The sequence below is a fragment of the Carassius carassius genome, chromosome 18, assembly GCF_963082965.1.
Source record: "Carassius carassius chromosome 18, fCarCar2.1, whole genome shotgun sequence".
In the NCBI taxonomy this organism is placed as follows: Eukaryota; Metazoa; Chordata; class Actinopteri; order Cypriniformes; family Cyprinidae; genus Carassius; species Carassius carassius.
Genome location: NC_081772.1, coordinates 15,855,396 through 15,878,377, shown reverse-complemented (window position 1 = coordinate 15,878,377; position 22,982 = coordinate 15,855,396). Strand labels below are relative to the sequence as shown.

At 36.1% G+C, this 22,982-nt stretch overlaps 1 long non-coding RNA gene across 1 annotated transcript in view; it reads left to right on the top strand.

Moving 5' to 3' along the window:
- LOC132092537 (uncharacterized) overlaps positions 1-22,982 on the top strand; it is a 112,452-nt gene that overhangs the window by 330 nt on the left and 89,140 nt on the right. The gene's annotated exons all lie outside the window — the stretch shown is intronic.

Sequence of the window (22,982 nt, the reverse complement as noted above, 5' to 3'; positions counted from 1 at the left end):
CTTGAATCGCAGATCATCACCAGAAGTAATTTTAAACTAGTTATGCAGTTATGTAAAGCTCCTGGACTTTTAATAGATTTCACAGGAGTGTATCTAGCAGTTATTCCCCAGTTATATCACTCTGTACTCTAGAATATGTATTCTGTTATTAGTCCTTATAGTCTGGCGTCACTCCATCCAATCATTGAACCATCTATTATTTTGCCCATCCATCCATTGTTTAATTAATTAATTTGCAATATTTATTCATACATTCATTCATCCCAATCATCCCATTTTTATCCACTCATCTATCCAATGGTCCATCCATCCATCCATCCATCCACTTATTCATCCATCGGTTTATCTAAACCTATCAATCCATCTAACTAAGCCTATGTGTCCATCATCTATACATCCATCCACCCATATGTTCATTCATCTAACTACACCTATATGTCAATCAGTCCTCCATCCATCTGTCCATCCACCCATCCCTCCATTCATCCCTCCAGCTAAACCACTCTTTTATACATCCATTCAGGCATCCAATCATTCATCTGCAGATCAATTCAGTCATTCATCTACCAATTCATCCACTCATCCATCCACTCATTCTTCTGTCCATCCATCCAGCTGAACTTTCCATCAATCCATTTATCTAATTACTCCTATCCAATGATCTATCTGTCCCACTCATCCATCTGCTGATCCATTCATTCATCCATCCAGCTGACCAATCAACTAACCAATAGCTTGTTTGTCTTTGTTACTGTTGATTCTAAGAAACTTTACTGGCCTGATGAACGAAGGTTTGTCTCAATCCTCAACAAAGTAGAGATCTTGATTATTAGAATATCAAGAGATATGTATATCCTCTTTAATGCCTTTCATCTTAATGTAATGTGTACTGGTCACTTTTAACTTGGTGGTTGTGTACTGCTGTTAGTACTGTACTTTCTATAGTTTACTCTGGTGTCTGCAGGTGAAGTGAGTGAGTGAGTAAACAGTCTAAACAGACTAACTGGCCACAGCTCTCAGTAAACACCATGTGTTTGGCTTTGGGGAAAAACAGAGAGATTCTTTAAGCATCAGTGAAGTTGTGAGGCAGCTTGGATCGGAGTACTCCAGTGGGTGTGTAGCTCTCTGAGGATGCAAAAGTGAAAAGGAAATGCTTTCACTGAGGCCGTCTGAGGAGGATACACGCGTGTGCATCACATCACAGGTCAAGGGTCAAATATGTAGAGGACGGAGGGAGTGAGGGAGACGTGGGTAGAGAGAAAGGACAGAGACCTTAATAGGAAATGTGGAAAGCAGTGAGCCAAGTGAGGATAAAAAGGCAAAAAGAAGTATTCAGAAAGATAAAAAAAAGTTTTATTTTAGGGTTGAACTTATCAAAATATCTTAACCACTCTAGAACATGTAGAAAATAGTGTTCCAGACTAATATCCTCTCGCTAGTCCTTTATTAGTTTTCACAGACTGTTTTTGATAGAGTTTCTGGTTCCTATGGCTGTAAAGAGATCAGCGGGAAAGCTCAGCCCATAGGAACTCATTAAAACAAATCAGCAAAAACATGAAGCAGAAGCAGGCCAGATTGGCCGAATCAGTCAAACCGCCGAACAGCTAAACAGCAATCAGCACACAAGCTTATAAACCTTCAGCTCTCCAGTGATCATCATTGCTCTGGGGGAAAAAGAGGGAAAAGGTGTTTACTAACATGTAAAACATTATGCTAATCACTTGGTTGCAACCAAGCTATATAAAAAGAACAGCACTAACTAATGCATGCTCCATCTCTGCTTTTATTAAAGGCATAGTTCACCCAAAAATATTAAATTCTGTCATCGCCCTCATGTCTTCTAAAACCTGTATGACTTTCTGTGTTTGCTGTTTTGAAAACATCCCCTTTTTTGTGTGTGTTCCACAGAAGAAAGAAAGCCATACAAGTCTGGAATGACATGAGTAAATTAAAATTTAAATAGAATTCAAATTTTTGGTGAAACTCTCAGGTTTCTGTTTAAATTAACTGGAAAAATTTAGAAAGGAGATAAAAATGTAACCTGTGTATAAACACATTAAGATCAATAAGATGTTTGAACCATTTATTCTTTGTCAGTTATACAGACTTTTTACGTAGGCATATAAATATGTCTTGAATGGAAGTTTCTCTCTTGAAGTTTTGGAGAGCTCCATGAGCATGATTGTGTTAATCTTTGTGTGTATGTGTGTGCCTCTAAAAGTCAATATTGAGTAATTATAAGGCTCTCTCTGGGACATAAAATATCTGCATTCAGCCTTGAGAAAATGATGCTAGCACTCTAAACATTGGCCGTAACAGGATCTCTGATTTTCCTGAGGTAATAAATAAAATGAGTTATTTTTCTTTCTCTCTCCCCTTGTTTATTAAATTTCGATTTATTTTCCATTTGATGTTTTTTTTTCTGATATTTGCATGCTGGATTTCTGAAACAGGAGACTGAAATTGTGTTATTGAAAATAGTGGCATGAGACGGGCTCATTCTTCAGGTCTGTGGTTACCTCTCTCACCCTGCTGGGGCACAGTACAGGAAAGCTGCATATTGTCAATAAAGGCGCCCATCCAGCCAGGCCTCACCCTGCTGCACTGAATCTGTACCACTGTTTCCAAAACTAGTGACCTGTCTATTGCCTACATAGATGGCATGATCCCAACCATCAAGGAAACTCATTAGTGACAGATTTGGAGCACTACATTGGCAGGAACAAACCAACAAAAACAGTGCTCCTCACAGCTGATTTTAACAGAGACTGATGTTAGCATGTTGGTAAAGCTTATAGCAGGATTCTCTAATGAGAATAAAAATATAAAGCAAACAAATATTAGTTATAATAATCTATTTAATAAATAGTTAACACATATTGGTTGCAATAATCTATTTTTAGTGTAGTTTGAACTATTTTATTGATATTTAGTTGCTCATCATAGTTGATTTCAGTAGAGTTTGATAATAGCTATACTGAGTTTATGGATCATCACTTCTCCAACCTTGGTAGCCATATTGGATTTATTTTATTTTGAATCATGCTAATGGCACATATTTATTAGTGATTGTTTATTTTATTTTATTCCCTGCTAAAGCTGTGGGCTTGGCTGTAGTTGATGACAGTAATGTACTGATTTGTTGACTATGGCTGTAAGTTTTGACAGTCTTTGGCTTCTGCTTTCCCACTAAAATGGTTTTAGAGAGCAGCTTAGAGTTAATAAGCTGACACAAAGCTGAGAAAAGGTGGGAATCATGCCCTTGAGTCTTGTACGGCTGATGTGCAGCCCTGGCAGTGGAATGTGTGTATGTGAGAGTATGTTTGCTGTAGAGGGTGTTGTGGTCAAGAAGAGCTGTCAACAAGTACTCTCTTTCCCCCATTCCCGTTACCTCACAGACCAGCATACAGAGTGTGTAATTATATTCATACTAAATGTCATAAAAAAAAAATTAAAAAAAACCTGCCATTATGGTGTCAAACATGCTTTTAGGTAAAGAAGCACTGGAGTTATTTAACAGGATTGTTTTATTTAAGTAGAGTTTTAAATTTAGTGAAGGAAATTTTAATGGTGTCACAATGATGCAAGACAACGTGACCAAAAATATTATCAAAATATTTTTTTTCTGTAATGTATTTTTCATACCATTGAGTGAGGGATAATGAAAAGCCCCCCCAAAAAATGTTCAAGCAATAGTATAGCGCCGACTGCTGTTACCCGAATGAGCCTGTGTTATCAGCTTTTACCGTTTGTTATCCAGGGATAACATAACTCAGAATGTCTCTGACCAATCATAATCAAGTATTCCACAGAGCCATGTAATAGTAAGGGATAAAATACATTACATTGTAACTTAGTATATTTTCTGATTTCATTTAATTTTATTATCAGAAATGTTATCTAATAAAATGTATTCTGAAAATGTAATCAGTCTGTTGATCCAATCAATCTATCTAATAAAAATATAAGAATTAATTTACAACAAAACATTTTTGTCGAATAAGTTGCTGCACAACAGAAATTGTGACATGCATGAATTAAAACAAGAATTAAAAAAATATATTGGTTATATGATATTTCTTGAGAAGATAATAATAATTAGAATAAATGTTGTAAAAATATATTATTATTATTACTGCAAAAAAGTACATTTTACTATGAAAAAAAATCATAATTCTAAGTTTAAAGTAACTTTTTATTTTGGCGGTTTGTCATGAAGACGTTTGCTTTTCAGTGTGCATTTAATGATGCTTTTTATGAAATAAAGACATGATGAAATGCTCGTGAAGTGAACTCATAGTGCAACTCTTGAGATGAAGTTAATTTGAAGTGTTCTCAAATAGTGAGAGAGCAGATGCTGAAAGCACTACACATGCATCACATGTTCTTGAATGTGAAGTAGCTGAATTTGCATCTCTCGTTCATACAGAAACAGAATACGCTGGCTTTTTAGCAACACACACTTGATCAACTAGATGTAGGTAAAGAATAGAAAATTACTCAAACGTTTGTTGTTCATATTGTGAGTGGCGATTTGTTACCCAACACTACTTTAACAGCAAAGAGCCCACTGACAAGTGATGTATGTAGTAACAAAATCAAAGACCCCCAGAAATCCGATCACAAGAGATGCATGTTACTAGCAATTGTAAACAACAATCTGTCTTGTCTGACCACTTGTGATCAGATTACCTGAGATGGATGTAAACGACCCATAAGTGTGAGTTATAGTAATAGTGATGCATGTGTTATCTGTATGTATGTATTGTAAGATGTTTTCAGATGGTCTGTGTTATTGAGGTCCTTCAAAGGGCAGTGGTGTGATTGGCTGACTGAAGATTTGATTAATTGTGTGATAAATGTGCTCTTAATCCTGCCGTAGTGGACCTGTGAACTTTGACTTCCTCCACCCCACACACTATCAGGGACTCATTCTGCTTGAGCTCAGCTTGATTCCTGTTTACTTATCAGAAATCTACAAAAGCTTCAGCTCTGATCTCTTTCTTTCTTTTTTAAACCTTCTCTTTCTGGTCATCCTCAATATGTAGCCTGGGACGGGTGGTATGACAGTATGCTATCAATGTTAAAATAAACCAACTGGTATAGACACTATGCAGTCGCAAATGCAGCTGTGCATATATTTGCTTTTTTATGATGGCTTATGTGGCTCACCTTCCTATATTTATAATGTTTTACTATTTTGAGTTATTCATTTTGATTCTAGATACTTTCAAAAAAAAATGCACTAATGGCAGACTAAAAAAATACATAATGAAGTATTTAAATCATTAGATTATTGAATGTCCAGTAATATATGATAATGTGAAGTTTAAAACATTTTAGGATTGGATTTATTGCCTTATATATATATATACTGTATATATATATATATATGTGTGTGTGTGTGTGTGTGTGTGTGTGTGTGTGTGTGTATATTTCAGACATTCCACCAAGAGAATAAAGGTGGTTCAATGACATGACAATTTTATTGGTCCAGATCTACTAATCAATAAAAACAATTTTAAAAAAAAATGTAATTCAAACATATAATGACTTGATGACCCTTTCAGTGTAATACATGTAACTTGTCAATTTAAATATCTGAAAATCTTGCAATATCGTATCTTAGAATAAAAGAGTACTTTGTTGTTTATCCACCAAATCAAAGTAATGTGGTGCATTCAACAAAGTCATATGATGTTTTTTAAAATGAATGATTAAGAAATGTAAGCTCTCTGTAATCAAGGTGCAAAGAAATTGTTATTACCTTTTATTTGATGGTCATTAAATTTAAATCTTTTTATAAAATATTGTAAAATGTTTTCCTTTTTTATCATGGACTCTGTTGTTTCCTTTTACATTTCTCATTACATTACATCTACAGACCAAACTAATTCTTTGTACTGACACATCAGGAGCCAAAGACATCTTTTCTGTGTCTCTTTTTATCTTTGAAAAGAGATGGATAATGCACATTTATGCACGCTGTTAGACTGCATCAGTGGCTCCAGGGCCATCATTAACATGCACACAGACAAAGTTATGGTGCTTCACCTTTGACCTTTGACCTCTGAACCCGTAACCCACCCTCAGGTCAGCCCGCTCCCCTCTGCCTGGAGCCCACTGCCTCGTCCTGGGTAATATCTAACTGTATGCACACTAACACACACCCAGAGACACTTTCTGGCCTGTTTCTTGGCTTTCTGACCTCACTAACACAACAAGCTTGTTTGGCCTCCCCCATACACATGCGTGATCGCTGTTGGAGTAAACCTCGCTGCGTTATTCCAGTATGAATGTGCATCTAGTTCATGTGTGCGTGGGTGCAAGCATATTCGTTTTCTGACCTTGTGTCCAAACATCCTTGTATTTCCTGCTGCCCAGTCTGACAGTCCTCACTAATCCCTAAAAAACATCTCAGTAGACCCCTTCATCCACCCCTCCACATGTTCCCTGGAGCCAGTCCCAGCTTACAAGAGTTACAGTCTTTCTAGCTTTCTTTGTAAATCTGTCACTAATGTTTTAATTTGAATCGTTTCATCTCTCTTCTGCTTTGATCATTCATCTGTTGATTTCCTTCTCTATTTCCTTTCCTTTCCTTTTCTATTTCATCTTTCTTATCTTATCAGTCTCCACTCTCTAGCTGTGTCTACAGTATACTGCATTTGATGAAGAACTTATTTCTTGACCATTAATAAATAATTTTTTTAATATGCATTTGTGTAATATATATACATCTTGATTCTTGATTATTTTTAGTGCACTGTAAAAGGCAATGAGACGGCTATTGATTGAGCTTCATTTTTATCTGTTTTCATCTAGGATGACAGCGCCTCATAATATACGAGCCGTATTTGTGTTCAAGAGTTTGATAGATAGAGCACATCATATACAGTAGGACTCTGACAGAAGAAAACACATGAGAGAAAAGTTCTTGTGGGAGTCCAGCCAGTGCTTTAGTGTGTGTGATATGACTTGTTTAGCTTGTCTGCCTTCCTGTGTTTAGGGCGTATGGATTACTGCCGGAAACAAGACACAATCCGTTTACTCTTCACAGGAAGTTCCAGTATCTGTCGTACTCCCTCTCACCCTCCAGTGTAAATGCCACACTCACATATACATTTACATATACATATATACACACACACAACATATATCAACTGACCACACACTGACTTCATATATAAAACCCCACAAACACAGAGATGCACACTCACGTGCCTTACGTCCTCCTCACAAACACCTGACCTCCTCTCACAGCTGTGTTTGTGAAGTAACATCCTGCATGGATTTGTTTCTCAATGCCTTTGCATATGACCTGTGCATATATGGCAGTCTTTTTGTGTGTGTTTGTATATCGGCTGTGTGTGTGTATAAGCCTCATGTGCCTGCTAATACAACACAGCTGATTGAAGAAAGTGTTTGAAACAGTCCGTATGTGTCCGATAAATCAGCGATCAAAGGTAAAGCTAAAGATTCAGATCTAGGAAAAACATATAGATCTAGGTCTCCTAATTTCATTTTCTTCATCAAGTTCTCGAAAACATAGACTATCTGGGACATGATTCTCTACTCTGCGGTCAACCTATATGTTTTTCAGTGGTTGCTAAAAATATTTTGGATCCAAAAAAAGTATGAGACTTATTTTTTTTTCTCATTTCATTTAAACCAGGAAATGAAAAGACTTTTAAAAGGGATTTCTGAAAAACGTAAAACTAGTAATGACTTCAAAGGAAAAATATTTAAAATTCTTCAATGTTTTTTATTTTTTATAAATAATACATTTGTGTCATTAATCTCAGAATTCATATAGGGTAACAATATAAGTCTTTATCAACACTTTTTATCAATTTAACACATCCTTGCTGAATAAAAGTATTCATGTATTTTAAAAGAAAAGAAAAGAAAAGAAAAGAAAAGAAAAGAAAAGAAAAGAAAAGAAAAGAAAAAAAAAATTATGGACCCCAGACTTTTGAACGGTAGTGTATTTTGTTATAATATATATATATATATTATATATATATAAATGCTGTTCTTTTTAACTTTTTCTTCTTCAAAGAACCCTGAAAACCCTGAGATCATGTGACACTGAAGACTGGATTAATGATGCTGAAAATTCATCTTTGCATCACAGGAATAAATGTTATATATAAAGGCCTGGTCAACATCAGTCTGTCACTGTTTCTTAGTACTCATTGGCTGTCAGACTGCATCCAGCTGTATTAGAGAGTCCATCATCTCTGCAGTGAATGTGCTGACAGCTCTCTGGGCCTCACATCTCCCACAAGGTACCAAACCAAGACCTGATCAGAACAGTTTCTCCTCAAACACATGTTCATTATTCAGATGTGTATATACAGTTCTGACAAATACAGTATATACTTCATTTATAGAGCACTACAGTACAGAACTACTGATATAACCTTTGAAACCTTTGGTAACTTCTATGAAACCTGTATGTATAATGCATAATCTCAGTATATAAGACTTACTGAATACAACATTGAGGTGTAGCGTGAGGATCAGACATATGTTCTGTATACGCTATGTGTATGCATTTTTGGTTAAGGTGTGAAAACATGCTGAATGGTGAATCGGGTCAGTGTTTTGGTCACTGACAGCTGTATGAGTGTGTGTGTCAATCTGTACTGCCACAACGTCTGTGTGTCTGAATGTCAAGGTGTGTGTGTGTGTGTCTGCGGACTAGCTGGCGTCGGGCTGAAGTGAGTGTACTCTGGAGCTCCAGTCGGACGCTGCTGACTTTTGGAAATCCCCCTCAATGCAGCGCTTTCACTGAGCCAAGAGCCGTTAGCCAGTGCCAACAGAGCGCTCTAATATACAGCTGGTTTCAAATTCCAGAGCTTGAATATTTTATTTATCTTATTTTTCTGATGATGAATAAAGCAGCACATGATTTTGGTGAATAGTTTTGGTTTTCCATTGAAGCTTAGTCACAAATAGTTTGGTCAAGCCTCACACTCTTACACACATTTAAAATTTTTCCCAGATTCAAATTGTGACATCCACATTCAGTAATATATCACCTTCAAACACAGTTCACAGTTCGAGCCTGAGGCTGTGTGTGAGAGATATTGGATTGTTGTGTCATGGTAATGGGTTGTCCAGGGTTAGTTGCGATCAATGAAACACATGTTCAGTTTTCTCATTGAATAGCTTAGGCAGAATCCTGAGCATCCTGGGAATTGTCTCATCAGTGGTTGTAGTTCTTTCTGCACTCTGATTGGCCCTGCAAGCGGTTGCGTAATGTAATTAATTCTGAATCGTTTCAGGGCACTGTGGATTGTCAAAGACCAGCTAAATTAAACAGCTCTAGGGATCCAGATGTCTGAAGTTGTTTGTTGTTTTGTGTGTTTAAGTCTTGCAGGGAATAGTTCACCCAAAATTAATATTCTGTCATCATTTTACCCTCATGTCATTCCAAACCTGAATGATTGTTTTATTCATGGAGCACATTAGATATCTGAAGAGTTTTCAAAAGAGTTTTGTATTTAGGGCTCGAACATAGTGTTAAGTGTTAAGAAGCCCTATGATTGCACTGAAGAACAGACTGAAATGTAAATTAAAACTTAACTTCTCCACCAGAAGTTGCACTAACGGGACATTTTCTGTTGTTTATTTAATTTTAAAAACATTGTCAGATGATGCAAAATACTTTACAACATTTTAACAGGGAAAAAAAAAAGATCTGAATTTATTTTTAAAGGGTACATAACATACACAGTTTCACCTAATCTCATGTTAATCTTGAGTACCTATAGAGTAGTACTGCATCCTTCATATATCCAAAAAGTCTTTAGTTTTATCATATTTATAAAAGAAAAATACAGCTTTCCGATTCTTTCCGGAAAAAGCCGAGCTCCTGGAGGCGTGTGGTGGGCGGAGCTATAATAATGATGTTTCATGTTGTTTCCATTAACAAACAGTATAATAACTTATGTGCTGATTTCCAACAAAATTTGATGCAATTGTACTTACATGAATGGGGTCCTTTATCACAGGGACGGCTCCATGTTTTAATATCAAACGATGTGCAAATCCAGCATCGACTTGGGCCTTGTTTATAAAACATTCATCACTCAAATGACCAGAGCACACCAAGGCACTTGATACACTCCGTTGCTGCCCCGGAAAAACAAACTGTCACCACTGTTCATGTAACGCTGGGTTCTTGGGTAAGCTGAACACGGTAAACTTTCCCTCACATCCAAAACTGCACTTATTTGGAGGCATTCTCGAACAAATCCTATGCTGCGCTGCCGACGATTTTGAAGTGCGTTGATGTGCGCGGTCTCGCTCTCCTCTGGTCAACATGTGCGCGGGCGCGCTTTTCTGAGAGTAATGCTCATATAAGGACTTCCGCTCTCATATACGTCATTAGATCCACGATCAAAAAAACAGCCAAAACTTGTACCAACCCGGAAGTAAGATTTTCGGCACAGAAATTCTCAGTCATTCTTCAAAATTATTTTTTAAAACTTTAGCATGAGAATCCATCTCTTTAACACTGTGAAAAACTCTGAATACACAAAACACCATTGTACCCCCCCCCCCCCCCCTTAATTCTTGATTTCATTTTTTATAATCCTTGTTCAGTTGTCAGCTTTAAAGCATGAAAACCAAATAATACCAAAAAATGGATCACAGTTTGCACAAAATTATTAAACGGCACAACAGTTTCAGTGTTGATAATAATAATAAATGTTTCTTGAGCAGAAATTGACTTTGGCGTGCATGTGATAAGCATGTGTTTGCCGTGCATATAATATGCAGTTTTCAGGTGCATATGGTATGCAATGTCTTGGCGTGCATATGATATGCAGTTTTGGAGGACATTTAATATGCTCCAACCTCACACCACTAATCCTAACCATTGCATATCATATGCACACCAAACTCAATCTGTGCGTCAAATATCATGAATATTCTACATAATTTATCCTTTTGTGTTTCTTGAAAAAAGAAAAGTAAATGATGACAGAATTTTCACTTTGAGTGAACTGTTTCTTTCCATGTCTGTCTGCATCTGTTTCAGTTTTGCGGACTCAGCAGTGCTGCTTACATTATGTGTTTTGATTAACAGTAACGGTGTCTGGTTTTCAGCTTGACATGGCTCTCATGGTTATTGTGAAACATGAGAGCTGGAGAATGCATGCCATTTTCATGTTGTTTCTCTTTCGTTTTGGCCTTTGTTTACACTTATATTAGGACTGCATTCATTTGAAACTGAGATAAAACTAATCTGCCCTAAAGAAGTTAGTATGTATATATATAAAACCAAGTCTTAAGTCACTGGGGTATATTTGTAGCAATAGCCAAAAATACATTGTATGGGTCAAAATGATAGATTTTTCTTTTATGCTGGAAATCATTAGGATAATAAGTAAAGATCATATTTCATGAAGATATTTTATACATTTCCTACAGTGAAAATATGAAAACTTAATTTTGATTAGTAATATGCATTAAGAACTTCATTTGGACAACTTTAAAGTCGATTTTCTAATTATTGTGATTGTTTGTTTTTTTTTTTGTTTTTTTTTTTGCACCCTTGAATAGTTGCATCTCAGCCAAATATTGTCCTATCCTAACAAACCATACATCCATGGAAAACTTATTTATTCACCTTTTCATGATGTACTGTATAAATCTCAAAATCTCAATTTTCAACCCTTATAACTGGTTTTGTGTTCCAGGGTCACACACATATGTTTTTGGCACTATCCCTCAGCTTCACTCCTCCCACTCATCTCCACACACACACACACACAAACAGTGATTGACAGCAGGACACAGAGGAGGTGGAGAGGCCTCAGGCTCTGTGCTGACGTGTCTGGAAGTACTTAAACGTCTTCTCTCCACTGCTGGTCTGCACTGAGCCCCTGTGCAGCATCCCTCAAACCATCACTTGTGTTAGTGAGCAGAGAAGTGCATTCCATGTCATGTTTTCCTGATGTACTCCTGAAAGAAAGGATACATTTTTTTATCCTCTGCCATCTCTCTCTCTTTCTCTCTCTGTGACTCATTTACTGTTTTATGGGCCTGACAAAAACTGTATGTTTGTTAAGTTTAACTGCATGCTATGAACAGAATGCCGAAATATGTAACAATTGTGTAAAAGTCAATAAAAAAAAATATATATATATAAAATATATATTTAAAAGCAATCCCATGAAGCATACGAAGAATATGAAAGTAGCAAGCTGCTAAGTTAACATACAGTAAGGAAAGTACTTCTAATATGTTTAGAATTATAGTTAAAGATGCAAGTGTGGTATTGCCTTATACAACAGATCAATAAACAAAAAGTTAATATTGTGTACATTTTAGATCCTAAATGGCCAGATAAACTATCATTCAAAAGTTTGGGGTCGGTAAGATTTTAGTTGTTAAGAATGGTAGGAATGTTTTTGAAAGAAGTCTTTTATGTTCACCAAGGCTGCATGTATTTAGATGATTTTGATCTCGATTCAATTTCAATTCATCTGTATATACTATAAAAATAAAGGGGGATAAAAATTGTTGAATCCATTTGAATGTTTTTTTTTTTAAGCACCATTTTAAACTTGGTTTAAATTCTATATTTGCTTGCATTCATTGTGTGTAATTATGCGAGTATTATTAAAAAAAGATGTAGGCCTAATTTCAACTTTTAACATTTCTCATTTAAAAATCTAGTGTTTAATCATGTCTAAATATTTATTCAAATGAAGAAAAATTATGCAAGTATGACCTGCAATATTCTAGATACAGTATATTTAGTAAAGAGCCATACACGTACCTAGTGGGTAAACCATGGCATAACAAATTAAAATGTTTTTTTGTGTTTTTCTGACCACAAAATGACTCTAATTTGCCTCTTTACATTGGAATTTAAAACCCTTTTCTCAATTTTAATCTTAAATACTACACCAATTGTAATAGACATAACAGAAAAAAAAAATTTTTAAGTTATTAATGGACCATAATTATTGCACAAATAGTATTTAATACCAAAAGATCTCCTCAAAATATTAAATAAATATTACTGAACTAAAACATACAACATTTATTTGACTGAAAATTTGTTAAAGGTACAATAGGAGATCTTGGAAAATGCTAACATTAGCCTGATAGCACTGAAAGTGAACGTCCCCCCCCCCGCAATCACCTTTCAAAGCCACACCCCTGAAAGCATTTATGCTCACAGACCAGAATACCAGAGACAACATGGGCTACATCAGCGGTTCCCAATTCCAGTCCATGTTCCGAGGTGAAGTAAACCCCTGCTCAGGGAGTAAGGAGCAATGAACACAGTGTAGGGATCATGTTGATTGGAACACAGTTCATTCACGTAGCTCGTGATGGTCATCTGAATCGGGTGTGTTAACTAAGCAAAACATGCAAAATATGTGCATGAGCACTGGAATTGGAAACCGCTGGGCTACATCATGTATCTTTAGGAAGGAAGACCGGGTTGTTGATGTATGTCTGTTATTCTAGCTCTGTCTGCACAGTGTGCGTGAATGCGCCAATGACGTATTCTGTCTGCGCGAACAGGGTGCGCAAAAAGCATGTAGGAAAGCTATTTAAAATGCTCGAACCCTGGTCATATAATCTTTCAGAAATCGAAATATGCTGATTTGGTGCTCTAGAAACATTACTTATTATTATCATTGTTTAAAACAGTTGTGGATTTTTGTGGAAATCTTGAATATTAATTAATTTTTTTTCAGTTTTGTAATGCCTGTGTGACGCATTATGAATGCAGCCTTTGAAAGAGCCCTAGACAAATGACAGCTAGTTCCTGAATGAATCAGCGTTTTAAACGATTTAATGAACGATTTAATTTGACTCCTATCCATGTTACCTAGAAAGAGTCACTGTGAAAAGAGCAACAGATTAATCCAAATAACAATAACACTATATGACTATGATGATAAAATAAGGTATGCTAACTGTTTTTTTGCATCACAGATTTTTGTTTTAGTGTCAATTTCAATATTTGTAGTTACTTGAGAGTTACATTATACATTATAATGTATTTTTATGACTAGCATTTTCAGAATTTCTTAAACTTAAAAACTTAAACTTAAAAAAGAACATAAAAAATGGAACTTTTAAAAACACATATGCTACTGGAAATTAATTATATTAATTGTTATTATTATGAGAATTATTAATTAAAATAAATTAAATTTTAAAACTGGAATGTGACATCATATGCCAAAAATATAAATAAATACCTTTGAATCTCATCCCTATATCTCTCTCTTGCAGCATATCTTTTTCAACCCCCCTCCCCTTCCCACTTATCCATTATCTAATTAACTTCCGTAATTAGAGACACTCTTGCTCTTCCTGTGTGGTTTGAGCATGTGGTGTCTGTCTCTCAGAGTTAGACTCAGCTCAGTGAGACTGCATGCCATTTTGAGATGTTTTCAGTCGTAAACATGGATTTGAAGTCTATGCGTCAGCACTGAGCACGGGTCTAAAGCACCACATGCTCAGCGTGTCTGACATAAATTTGCTTTTCATTTGTGTGGCGTAGCTCCACGGCTAAACACAAATTCGACTCTGTGAGTGGTTTCGATATCTGACGTAGCCAAGCGCCTTTTCCGTCTGAGAGACTCGTAACGACCGGATGCGAAAAGATGCGACTGAGGGAAAGATAAATTTAGAGGGAAGAACATAACTTCAGATCTGTATTGTCCTACACATGAGGCTGAGGGGACTCAAGTTCTCGTTTCCCTCGTTCTCTCTCGTTTAGGGGAGAACAGATGAGTAGTGCCATGTGTGTTTTCATGTGTTGCTGTTTTCCATGGAAAAGAGGGGAAAATAAAAGGAGTGAGAGTAACCCAAACTAGGCCAACACGCAACCGCTAATTATGAAGCTGTTTGGGGAGGGGGGCAATGGGTCCACACACACTTTTCACATGCAGCCCACGTCTCTTCTTTCTTTCTTTCTTTCTTTCTTTCTTTCTTTCTTTCTTTCTTTCTTTCTTTCTTTTTCTTCAGTTCCATTTTGGCTTTGGTTGTTGTTGTTTTTTCAATTCTTTCTGTGTTATAGTTTGTTTGTTCATTCATATTTTCATTCATTCATGAATTATTTATTTTTATTTAAGTATTTTGCTCACTCGTTTGTTTGCACGTTCATTCTTTTTTGTGGTTGTTTGTTCGCAAATTTTTGTGTTCATTTTTACGCACATTTCTTTGTTCAATTAATTATTTTATTTTTTATTATTTTCAATGAGTTATTTTTGGCTCTTTGTTTCTATGCTTGTTTGTTCATATATTCATCTGTTCATTATTAACTACTCACTCTTTCAGTGTTTTATTCTGCAATTTTCTGTATTTTAATTTTTGTCTGTTTATCAGTTCTTTATCTTTTTTCTTTGTGCCTGATTTTTTTTTTCATCTATTAATCTGTTAATTTATTTTTTATTTTTTGTTCTTTCAGCCTTTTAATTTCTTTGTTCATTTGTCAGTACTTTTGTATTTTTTTTGTTGTTGTTTTTTTGTGTTAGTTTGTTCACTTATTTGTCTGTCTTTTCAGTTTTTTTTTCCTTTCTTTATTTTCTTACATTCATAAGCAGTGTTGGCCAAATCTTTCAGTGCTCAATGGGATAGTCTCATTCCTCTGCTCTTGATGTTAGTTGTTCTCATCCTCATAAATAAAAAGCGATGATCTTGACTATTCTTGTAAGTGTCCTAAAGTGAGGTGTGTGTGTTTTTTAAAGAACGACAAAGACTTACTTACTCTTTTATCCAATCTGTGAGTTTGTTCTCTTAATTTGCTCTGCTGTGATAATGACTGTTACTAATAATATATGTTACTAATAAAAATGTTACTAGTAATTGTTACTGTTTGTGTGTGTGTGTGTGTGTGTGTGTGTGTGTGTGTGTGTGTGTGTGTGTATGAGCACATCATTTTAGTCTGGAATGGACACATCACATCACACAAATCACATACACACACAAAGTCTACTAAGTTAATGTAGTACAGCATCCAGGTTAACATATTGTTTTGATTCTGCACTCTGTAGTGTATTCTGTGGTTTACTTCAAATATCTTTATCTGTCTGTTTTCTGTTATATCAGTTAATCAGGGTGTGGGACAGACAAGATATTGTAATATGTGTTGTGGGACTTTTTACATTATCTTTTAGAGCACATTTGGTGATCTTAAATCATTACAGTCACTTCATGATCATATGGAGCATTTCGAAATAACTGAAATTCCAAGTTATGCAGAAGGACAGACAGGAGATGAGGTTACAGGAATATGTTGGCCAGAGCTCCAGTGAAGTCTGAATGTACTAATGATAGTTGTTTGGATAAGGAAGAGGAATTTTAATGAAGATGTGGGTCAGAGTGAAAGAAATAAAGAGCAGGAGAGACAAATAAAAGTGGTTTAATGAGAAATGAAAACAACATCCTGTAACATTTTGCTGCTGTGTTTTACTCTTTCTATTTAACCGGTGTTGTTTTTCACTTATCTGTTCTCATGGGAATGTTGGTTTGCTTACAGCTCAAGTGCTGCATTGTCCTGCTGTCCTGAACAGTTCTCTCTCAGGCCATCAATACATTACTTTCTGGATCTCCATGACAACGGCCTTTGGCCCCTCCCTTAGCTTACCTGGCATCATGTTTAAAACGGGCAGAGTCTGTGCTTGCTGGACGCCGCTGATATAACAGAATGATGAATGATGAAGTTAAATCGAAGCATTATTGTATTATTTACAGTTCATCTTAGCGGAACAGCTTGGTTCCTCCGAGTCCTCTTCCATGGAATGCTGGATTTCTCCTGCGTGCTCACCACAGCAGCTCCATGTGTCAATCAAACGGCTCTGCTGACTCCGCAGACTGAGCAGAGCAAAACACATTCTCTACAGCCCTTCTGCCCTTCATCAGCCCTGAAAACACATCTCACTCATGCTAATTGGCACCAACACACAGGGTTTTATCCCGTCACAGACATCCAAGAGTGTAGGCAAATGTTCCGGTTAGTCTAGTTCCGGTTAGTCTAAATAGAAAAGTTTAAGCATCGTTCACTGAAAAATCCAATATCAATCAACCACTAAATATTATTTAGCTGCTTAAAGTTTACATGACAACTTGGATGAAGACATTGTTTTTGATATATTAAGCATATTGGTGTAAGATTGTAACAAACAAGAGAACTGAATCCAGATTCTTCCTCATTTAGCCAAATAGTCATAGTTCTATGTAACAGGACTCCAGACTGTGCCTAAAATGGTCACATTTGCATCCAAAAATATTAATTTATGAGTGATATTTTTGCTGAGATCAACACTGGTGACTTTAAATGCCCTTTATATATAAAAAATGTGCATGTCATGCCTTTTTTCCTGCTTGTTTTGCGATCACATTTGCCTACATGATAAGAATGCAAGGAGCTAAAGATAAAATTCAACACCTCCTATAATTGCATGTTACTACTGAAGAAAACTGACTGGATGTGTGCAAGAAATATGAGAGCATTTATAGGATGCACTGAGGAGGAGCCCAAACTACACTCAAGGGCCAAGTGATGCTGACATAGTTATGGTCCATGATACTGGCACAATGTAATAAACAATTATTTGTGATTGTATATAGTTATCAAGTTGGAAAAGACATATAGTTCTCACTTTAAGTGAATCGTAGTGAACCTCCATCTACAAGATGGATTAAAATACTGATGCAGTAAAACGAGGGGAGACGGACACACATGACAGTATGAACTGAAATGTTAGTGTTCTTTAAAAAAAAAAAAAAGTTTTCTTTTAAAGAACACTTTAACATTTCAGTTCATACTATCATGGGGTTACGTCTCCCCTCATTTTACTGCATCAGCATTTTAATCCATCTAGTAGATGTGTGTGTGTCTGCCACAGAAAATGACATGTTTTACATTTAAAAACTGAAAAACAAGCGAGAGATACTGATTAGTAATATAATTACGTTGCCATACAGTGCCGGAATCTAAATCAGAATCTGCTATCTTTTCTGTATCTATTCCATTGTTATTGTAATATCATTGACGTTATAGTTGTATAGTTTTTATTAATATTTCAAATATAATTTTTGCATTTTCATTTTAAAGTTGACTTTTTTTGTGATTTTTTTTTTAGTATGCCTGTCTAGTTTTTATAATTTTTTATTTAAATTTTTTTTTACATCAAGTTAACTCAAAGTTTTTTTTTTTCAATTTTAGATTTGTTACCATTTAACGTTTTCATTTTACTTGTATTTTTTTTTTTATGGTTTTAGTTGCTGTTCTTGTCGATCTTTATTTCCTGTCAAATTTTAAAACACAAAAGGCCCAAAGAATATTGCAGAGTTGCATATAGTCTCATGTATTGATCGCCTCACTAACCAAATTTGGTCTTGTCTTGTCACTGTGAGAGTTCAGATTGTTCAGATGCTGGATCTCTTTCTGTGAATGTGTGGGAGATGAAGAGAGAGCACAGAGAATGAAAACAGACAGACTGATTAACCACGACATGCTGATTTTGGCTTCTGTTTTCAGCTGCTCTCTCGCTCTTTCTAAATGATAGCAGAAGATGTCTGCACTTGTTTAGCTAACTGAGCCATAAGATAAACAACATTTCCCCATTTTGTTGTTTTGTTTATACGTATGTGTGACAGGGTTTGTTTGTCCGCCTTCTAGATTCATGTTCCTCCCTAGTCAGTTTGAACCATACAGTGTTAACAGAATTAAATATGCAATGATCGTAAAATAGCCCAATTCTACAGTGACTCATCATCCAGCTGTAGTTTCCGGGAATAAAAGACCAAATTTGCCTACACCCCTGGAGGAACGACAGTACCCCCATTAGATATCTCTCTGATCATAGTGCTCTCCGCTGAGTAACGTCTTAATCATAAAGGTGCGTGCATGTTTGCCTTCTTGCCCTAAAGACCTAAATTAGCAGGAAGTAAGAATTATTTTCAAAGCTTACACTGTATTTGACTCATTTCCACAAGAGACTCCCTCCATAAAAGCACACTGATGTGAGTGTGTGTGAGTTTATGGAGTAATTTGACATTTCCTGTTTATACCTGATTCAAATTATTGTAAATGTTTGGACTTTTAGTTTGCCTAGGTCCGCCAGGACACGGTAAACAGATGCTAAAAAAAGAGACACACATTTTAGAGTTTGATTCTCCATAGTGTGCATTTTATTAACCAACAAACCAAGCAAAACACAGAGTAAATGCACAGAAACACACACACACACATACACACACACACTCCTGAATGAACTCTAGCTACATGGTATGTCGCTGCCACCTACAGACCGTAAGTATCTGCACTTCCAAAGCCAGATAACTTTAGTCTGTTCACATAATTGTGCAAAAAGTCTTCAATGTGTTATTTTAATGAACATATATATAATTTCAATCAAATTTTTATGTAAGTTTTTTGTTTTTTTATGGAGGAGTGTGAGTCATTGGTACATCACATTTAATAGTGCAGAACTCTTATTTTGAAACCTGGTCTCCTCTCATTATACATACACACACTCACACACACACACACACACACTGAACTCAACCCTCTGACTGTGTGTTAGAGACACAATCTAGAGTCAGATGGTTAAGTTTAACCCCTCACATCACAGACTTGTGTGTATTTTCAAGAGTAATGTTTTGTTAAGTGTGTTTTGGTTTTTCAGTCTGACAAGAATTATTAGGTCAAAGTTTATGGTTGGGCTTGTAACAGAGAGAGAGAACATTAGTTGAGTTGCAGCCAGTGTGTTTTTATGTGTGTCAGACTTCTTTATATTCTGCATTCTTATATAGAAAATTCAGCCAAAATGAATAACAAAATATGTTACACTTTCATGCAGATACAACACACTCAGTTAATATTTGCAAAACTCTAAGCGGAAAATGTTTAGTTTTGACATATGCAGTTATACAGAATAACTTTGCAATTGTAAGAAATGAAGTAAAACATTTTGAGATATAAAGCTGCAATTAAATAGTAAAATATAAAGTAAAAAAATAAATATGAAACAGAATTGCCTTTTATTTTTACACTTATGCAGAAACATGCATCAGGATAAAATTATTCCATATTATTTTTTAAACAGGGGTCATTTTTTATATCTCATCTTTTTCACTGAATTCACTGATAGCATTTTCGCAGATAATCCTGTGATACGAGTAGGTGTGTGGTTTTTTGTTTTTGCATGTGTGTTTGAATTTGGTTTTGAGTTGTGTCACAGTGGCCATCTTATGGTCAATGGTGACACTTTTGAGAAGGTGGCCTGTCAACTCTATGTGATTGTGCGCGTGTCTGCAAACACTGTCTGAACTAAATGATACCGTTAGCATAACCGTACAATTATGGGGAAGAGAATGGGTATGTTTACGTACGTGTACGAATGGTACGTTCCGACTTTATTTATTTGTTCACTGTGTAAGAGAGAAAAGGGAAGCACAAGTGTGTTTGCATACTGCAGCAAAAACAACATTATGCTGCGTTGATTATTTTACATACCGCATTGTACTCATTCAACGGTAGAAAACACGCTGAAACCACAGCAGCTATGGTCTGTCTTTATCAGATCAGTCTGGCCTTGTTTGAAACCGCTGGACCTGTGAAACAGACAAGACATGGCACATTGCTTGTTTTTGAGGTAAAGGACTATGACTGATCCAAACCCTGCAAGCTGCTTTGTTGTCTGCTGTCTACATAGGCAGATATCTTCCAAGGCAGGATGTTAAATTAAGGGTAACTTTATAAATGACTGAAGTGTCTGAATTGCCTCACAAATTGTGCAAATTTTGAGAAACTTTTCTTTGTCTAATGAAATTTCATTGTACTTCCATGTTGTTAAACGAATGGTTTGATTAAGCACAAAATTACATTATTATTTTTAGTACTAAATAAATCATATAATACTTTATTAATCATCATAAACATTCCCCTGAATAGAATTAGTATATCAAAGTGACGTGGCCTATGCTGCACTTACAGAGAACACACTCACACAGCAGAGTGCAGCTCTTGTTTAAAAGAGAAGATTCATGAGGATGTTCTTACATAAACTTCTCTGATGCAGGCCAGACCATCTGCCCTTACCTTTAAGAGAACATCCATCAGCTGTATTATCTAGCATTACCTTTAAGAGTATCTGTGCACTTATCTCTTGGTCTATGTAAACTGCCTTTGCCTCACTCCATTCATCTGCCTACATTTATTTAGTTTTCTTCTGCATACATTTCATTATCTTTCTTATTTGCATTAAAACTTCCTGTCCTCTTCATTTAATGTTCATCCCATCCACTCGTCCATCTGTTTTACTCTTTCTCTGTAGACAGACTGAATTGTGTCCCAGGATCATCCATGACAACCAAACACAACTCTAGAATAAGAAGCAAGTCCCAAACAGGAAAAGGAATAGAACGAACAGGTTTTAAAGTACACCTATTATGCAATTTTTTTACAGTTCCTAATATTGTTTTGGGAGTCTCCTACAATAGGATGACATGCATGCAAGGTTAAAAAAAATGTTTTCGTTTTTTCAGCACATTGGTGCCTGTTAATACACTGGAGAATTCAGTCACAAAGTCCTTGCATGTTGGCATAGTAAATGTACCATCAGAATTTTGCCTGAAGAAAACTTTAGTTTGAGCAGGCTGAACAGATTTATTAAGACCCAAACAAGCCACTGCCATCTCCAGAATCAAAAGAATGTCAAGGGAATATTGGATCTAGTTCTGCAAGACAAAGCTGTCTTTCTGACAGCGGCAGCATGCTACATTGCAAACATGGATCAGTCAACACTTCTTTCAGATGCTGAATCCCTAAACACGATGGGCAGCGATCGTGTCTATCAACGGGAAGAAGTGTGTTCGGGCATAGTTTGCAACTTGATTGAGAAACAGAGATTTGAGAGCTGTGAGCCATGATTCCTTCAAAAACATGTCCTTGACACAACAATCAAATTTAAGAATGTGTACTCATGTAATGAAGAAGAGAATCCAAAACATCCATCCTGATGATCGGGAGGGAGAATCCTCACAACTCAGGCCAGCTGCATGGATCACCATGAATCAATGACCTATCATAAGCGAGAAAGTGAAAAGAGGCTTGGCATTGAGCTGCTGTGGTTTATATCCTCGCTTCTCGATCTACATCATGATATGACTTTGTTGGTATTTCTTTCTCGACCTACCTATCTGGTGCAACGATTATTCATTAATGCTTGGCACTACCTCTGGAGGTCAGGAGGAATGAAACAGAACTTTTTTTCAGTATTCTTTGAAAGAATTTATTGTACAGCTGGGTTATTTTTTGCACACATTACGCACACACTGACCTGCGGCTGATCTGTTATGTGTGGACTGGGTTTCATCTCCATAAACTCCAGATATTTTGACTAAATGAGCTGAAATGGTATAAGGAGGCTGTTTATAGACTGATTGATAAAATGAGCGCTGTACTTCTAGACGGTCTGCACCTCACTGAATTTCCCTCAGCCATTCTGTATGTTCACCTACCGCACATATCTCTGCCTTTACAGAATAAAACCAGGCCCTGTGGTCATAAACCACATCAGATCTAGGATCTGCTACCGGCTTTGTGTATAATCTTGTTAATAAAGAAAGGGAAGCCCTTACTCTCAGAGACTGTAAAATTAGTCTGAAGGTATCCATTTTGTAAGTGATTCACTGACTGTGTTGTTCTAGGAGAGTCCTAGTTTTTTTTCATGAGCCCCAACATTAAAATCGGAGACCTGGATGGTGTTGTGACCCAATCAAACAATAGTCCACATACCATCAAGATTCTGTAATGTTGAGGTTGAGTAACCATTGTTGACAGCACAGAACTTTGTTTTGTTTTTCTTGCACTGAATTGTTTTGGGGATTTTTTAATTGCTTTATTTAGTGGCTTGTCTTTCTGAGTTTTGTACTTTTAATTCTAATGACCTGCTATGTTGAAAAGCAGTGATCTGTGACATTCT